We start from the raw sequence: 6,340 nt of genomic DNA, 5'->3' as shown, positions 1-6,340 counted from the left end.
ACTCTGCTTGCGCCTCTCAGGGCCCTGGAGTATAGGAGTCGACGGGAGAGTGCTCGGGGGGTCGATTTATCGTGTCTAGACTAGACTAGACACGATAAAACGATCCCCACTGGATCAATCGCTACTCGCTGATCTGGCAGGTAGTGAAGACATACCCAAAGTGTCTATAATCAGCAAATTCTATATGTCCTTTAGGGCTAACACAGGCTAACCACTTGCGGATCTCTTGCTTAGGCCTAGAAACATCTTGCCCCCCAGATTCCAAGCAGCATAAAGATAATCAGTCACTTCATTACTTGAAACATTTCACCTAGACTGGACTTTGCACCAATAAGTATGGCTTTGGGAATCATCTTGCACTGACTATGGGCTGGATTAAGTTTCTAGGGTTATCCTAGTTAGATAGGAGAATATAGTAAAATCTGCCTTAGAGACCATGTCTGCAGAGAGACCACCTGTCACAAGTGACTGTGTGCAGAGGGCACAGAACATCACCTCTCTCTGGTGTGCAAAACTTTGAAGAGAGACCACATCTTACAAGTAACTACTTTTGCTACCTCCCATAAGGGGTCGCTCTTGGAAGGTACATCTACTGCTCTAACCTTGTCTGCTTATATATCAGGTTCTTTAACCCTTCCATTTCATGAGAATGAGGTTAATAAGCACCATTTAAGTCACAAAAGAGCGATAGTGCCAGGACCAGCTCTACTGTTTTTGCTGCCCCAAGCAGCGTGCCAAATTGCTGCTGCGGACAGCGAGGGCAGTCCGTGCACCGTTAGGGTGGCTTGGGCGTTTCCGCAGTAGCAGCAATTCAGCAGCAGCTTCTGTCTTCAGCCAGAAGACAGAAGCTGTGCTGCCGCGGACAACTGAACATAGAAGCTGACGCTGAATTGCCGCCGCAGCTGAAATGTGCGTGCCACCCTAATGGCGCACGGACTGCTCCTGCCATCCGCGGCGGCAATTCGGCGTGCTGTTTGGGGGCAAAAGCACACAGACTGCCGCTCCTTGCAGATTGCCGCCCCAAGCACCTGCTTGGAATGCTGGTGCCTGGAGCGGGCCCTGGATGGTGCATTGTACTGTTCAAAGTGGCTATATCACAGTAATGTGGTAATAGCACAACTAACTATTTTCACTAAGGTCAGCTCCCCTGTCATGCTGTGCTAACAGACAGTAGCTATGCATCTCTTTCAGTTTCCCCTGAATATGCAGCATCTGTTTAGCCCCCAAAGCTGATAGAATTGCAGCAGTCACAACTATGTTATCTTCAACCTCTTAAGTGGCACTTGCTAAAAAAAATCAATTGACTTTTGACTGCACTTGCAGTTTGCTATTTAAAAAGTTTGAGATCAAATAACCAAGCTTAGACAATTTATTGTCTAAAGACTAAGTAGTACAATATAGAAAGAAGATATACATATAGAGCTGGTGTCTTGCAGCATGCAGTTCACATTACATAGAAGGTTTGTGCCGAAATTCACCCCGCAAAACTATCAGATTTATATTAGAGCAGTTAACAAGCTAAAAGCACTATGTATGTTACCCAAGACTAAAGTTACCAGTCAGCTTTTTCTTCTTCTTTTTTTTAGTACCAGGGAGTACCTTTCCTTAACTCTATGTTGGATACCACACTCCAAATCAATTGCCTGTTTTTTTTTTTTTAACCAGGGCAGAATGTTTATGTATCTAGTATTTGACAGGTTTCCTATATTTCGGTGCCAAAGCTGACTTCAGCTTTGAAGAGTGTTATGGGATACTTAGCATGGGTGTACAGAATTGTGGGAAGAGCATAATACTCAGTTAACATAACTTCCCAACACCTATATTTAATATATTAATGCCATATGGAAAATACCTCTTAATGTGGTGTGTGTCACATGTGTTTTGGTGAACAGTTCCCCATTTGGCACTGTGATTATTATAAAGGTAACACATTTTTTTAACTGGAGATAGGAAAGAGAGGTAAGAACATTCATGTGAGATTTATAGTGTGTTAGCAAACTGCTTAAATGGCAGTACAATTAAAACTAATACTCACTGTAACACAAGCAAAGCTTTAAATGCATCTTCTATCCAAGTATGAAGCATTAATATTTTCAGATCAACATCATGGATAACGTCACTCAAGGCTTCTTCTGCTTTATGAATGTCATTGGTAATATGAATAATGTGAGTGTCTTTTTGACTTAATGTTTTAAAATTGAAGGTTAGTGGATCAATATGTATGCTAAAAACTGTTATGTATTTTTCAACTTTATCCTGATTGGCGCTTACTTGGAATCATGGATTCATTTTGAAAAACTGGAATAGGCACTATAGCATGATCCATAAGCTACTTACATGAAGAGTAAAACAAATTTGGAGCAGTGACATTACGAATGAGGTCTTCCTGTGTAAATTTCTTATAATTACTTACTACACGGTATGTCCCTCTATATTATAGGTTATCCTTACCATTGGGAATCAGGAGACACTAGCGGCTAACTTCTCAGGCCAATGCGGACACACACAAGAATTGTGATGTCATAAACATTACATCTACACATGTACTGATATCCCTTAGCAGAACAACAAGCTATGTGCAGTGCCTTCCAGATTTGTGTTTCTGAGTGATACATCAGTAGATGAGTACATCCAGGTGTTCCTTGAAGACATTGTCTTACAGGTAACTTACTGAATGGCGAATACTCAAAATATTAAATATTAAATGCAGTGTCAGAATCAGATATCAGTAAAGATACCATAAAAGAAATATACATGGAACCTGACACAAAGCATGATTGCTTTGAACAACATGTGCCTTAGTTAGGATTGGGGACACTGACCCCACAATATGAATTGTGCCAAAGGAAACTTGTTAACAAGAATCTATGATAGGCACTGAGGAGAGTACCATTTAGCTAATTGATCATTATTAACATACTCCCAAAAGAACTGTTATGGAAGTTAATATAACTTCCATAAGTGATGCCATTAACTTGTTTACCTACTCGATTTTCCCTTGCTTGCTTATTTTCTGTGATCAATTCATTAATCTTTTCTTGTTTAAATAGCTCAGCAATATCATGTGTATTATACACTATTCCTCAAGATCAGAGCCTCAGTGCCATGGGTTTAGAAATAGTTTCTGCTGCATGATGCTTAAAATAGTTAACATGCCTTTTTATATCTTTCATAGCTGCTCTGTTCCAAATGGACATCCCAGATCCAAACAATCCAGAAATGGAACTAACAATTCTAAGTTTTGGAGTCTACTTCAAAAGATACTAGACTGCAGCATAGTCTCTTGCCTAGCTATTGAGGCTCATGGACATTCCTGATATAATGCTAGTATATTTCCTTGTTAGTTAACATACAACAGTAATGCACTTGCTCTTACACAATTACCAAATTTAGCCATATTTCAGTGAGATTTAAAACAGTATGTGCACAAACTGTACATATTTAAGCAATATCCCAGGTGACCTATGCAGGAAAATTGTTATTACTTTTACTGGTAACTTTGGACTATATAGTTTACCCATGGTAGGATGGATTACAGGAGTTTGGGTCATTAACATCTGTGTTGCCTTTTGTTTTCCAGCCCCAGCTCCCCATTCTACAATATATTAACATACCAGCGCTTTCTGCTAAGTTTGTATAGATTCATCTCCTTATCTTAAGTCAGGGTTAGTAAAGTTTACTTTCCCTTCCAAGACCCATAGGTATTCATTTTATTTCCTGAAAACATAACCCCTATGGTTTCAAAGTGCCTTAAAACTAGAGTCATAAATTCGCTGGGGCTCCCTTCAGTGTCCCCAAGTCCTTTATCCTGAGGCATGAACATGACTGGGCATTGAAAGGTAACTTCATCCTCTTTGTTTCTTTGGATTACACAAACCATATCTCTGCTGTCAGGCATAATTGTGAGCTCATTTCTCAACTTCAACAGTAGTGGTGTGTACCCATAAAAGCATGATCATCAGGCAGTCTCTGGACAGTAAAGGACTTACTTTTAAACAGTTTATCCACTTTATTTCCAATAACCTGAATTTTATACACGGATGAACTCAGTTTGTCCACAGTGGTAGGAACCAAGCCATTAGTGCCATAAATTATGCTCCTGTACAGCATAAGCCAAAAGCATAGCTGGTCTCCCATTTTCCATCACCCATTTGTCAAAGCAGTCTTTTGCCTTCTGTTTTGCCTTGCCCAATTCTTTGGACACATACAGATGCATGTTTGTTTTTCTGGTACCATGGTGAACCCTTTATCTCTTTGTTCTGAACACATGTATCCCAGCCTTCTTCAGTACAACCTTTCCAGGGGTAAAAGTAATTTACAGGACTTACCGGTACTGCTAGAGTCCTGAGGGGGAGCGTGGCCTCATCTGGAAGAGGTGTGGCCTCAAGCAAAAGAGGCGGGGCCTCTCAAGATTTAAAGGCCCTGGGGCACTGTCTGTGGCTGGGAGCCCCAGGCCTTTAAATCAACCAGGGGCTCCCCGCTGAAGAGGTGGCTGGGCGTGCCCCGGGGCTCAGGGGCAACTTAAAGGGCCCAGGGCTCCAGCTGCCACGGGGAACCCCGAGTTTTGCTGGGCTAGGGGCAGGATTTAAAGGGCCCGGAGCTCCTGCTGCTGCAGGGAGCCCCGAGCCCTTTAAATCCCGGCCCCAGCCTAGCCGCCAGAGCTGCTGCTGGGATTTAAAGGCCTCTGGGCTGCCCGCAGCCATGGGCAGCCCAGAGCCCTTTAAATCCCAGCCGTGGAAGCCGGTGCGGTCCAGCACGACGTACTGGCTCTTGCTGGTACACTGTACCAGACCGTACCAGCTTACTTTCACCTTTGAACTTTTCTCACCTAGACAGAGCTGGGCTTGGCTATTATAGGTCCCAGATGCCTCCGTCTCCTAGCAGCCTCTGAGAGGATTGGATAATTGGAGCTGATTGGTGTCAGTTTTTTCTTTTCTTCCCCTTCACTCTGTCACACAACTAAAAATGCGTTCCTTTAACAGGAAATGTCAGGAAACCTTAATAGGCAATGCTACCAGACCCTCTGATGCTTCTAGTAATTCATTATCACATGTTTTGCTGTAGTTTATTGCTTATGTAATGGTAGTAATTTAACTACTGGTTCTTTAAAAAAATGTTTCTTTTAAAAAAACAATGTAATAAACAACATGAACACAATGTACAGAGGATATATATATTTTTTTAAAATGTATTGGATTTATATATATATATACACACACACACAAAGGCTGAACACGGCACGTGTACACACTTTTGGCTCACCTAACATAACTTACAGTATTATCAGGGATATATTTTTTAACTGCAGCAGTACAATTGAGATATAGTCTACCACCCTGTAAATAAGGTAATTTAAAAATTCATCTCCCAACTGTTCCCCATTTATATTCCCACACACACCATTTTCAAATGTCTGGGGTGGGGGGGAAGGAGGAGATAAGCTGCATAATGTGCCCCAAAGTCTTAAGATTTTGGCTATTTTGGACCAGATGAGGGAGTGAATTCCTAAGCCACAGGCCTCTCCAGTAGGGAATTCAATCCTATCCAGAACAGCACTTAGCCCCTTGCTCAAATTGAAGTCAGTAGGACTTAAGCACGTGCTTAAATTCAAGTGTTTTCCTGAATAGGGTTTTAAGCATGTTCCTGAATCGGGGCCAGAAAAGGACTGGCAGCAGTCCTTTCTCATTTATACCAGTAACTCCAGCTCAAACTCCTTTGTTGTGGCAGTGGGTTGCAGACTATTGTACAATGATAGCATGTTATTCTGCACAAAATTGGAGGATTTAATTACAGATGGTGTCATTCTAAAATGTTTAGAAATTCAGAAAAGCTTTTAGAAAAAGTCTTTTGCTGCATTTCTTCATCCTTGAGGTGCTGCAGGGAGTTGAATAGAGACCTCTGGTGTTCACTTAATTTATTACAACATTTACGTTTGATTGATGTGATTTTATGATTTTTTTTTTTTGTTAAAAGCATGTGAAACCCTATGTTCCTCGTGTCTTTATAGGTACACATTAAGTATCACATAAAAAAATAATAAATCTCACAATACCAGCTGGCATAGTTAATAAACCCATAATCTTACCCCTGTTGAACTATATCAAAGCCCTGTAACATCTGGCAAGTTTTAATTTCTATATTGTAGTGAGGTTTAATTTCAACTACAAAGCCTCCAGATATGGTCATGGCTAGAATTCTTTATCCATAGTTTATTTATGCTGCCTAAACTGTGTTTGGTAGATATGAAGACTGCCAAGATTTCCAGGGCTTTATCCTATCCAATTAGCACTAAAAATAATTGCTAAGTAGTGTACAATTTTTTTTTTTTTGCTTTTAGGTC

This window comes from Gopherus flavomarginatus, chromosome 4 (assembly GCF_025201925.1).
Source record: "Gopherus flavomarginatus isolate rGopFla2 chromosome 4, rGopFla2.mat.asm, whole genome shotgun sequence".
Classification (NCBI taxonomy): Eukaryota; Metazoa; Chordata; order Testudines; family Testudinidae; genus Gopherus; species Gopherus flavomarginatus.
Note: the sequence above shows the minus strand (reverse complement) of the source record.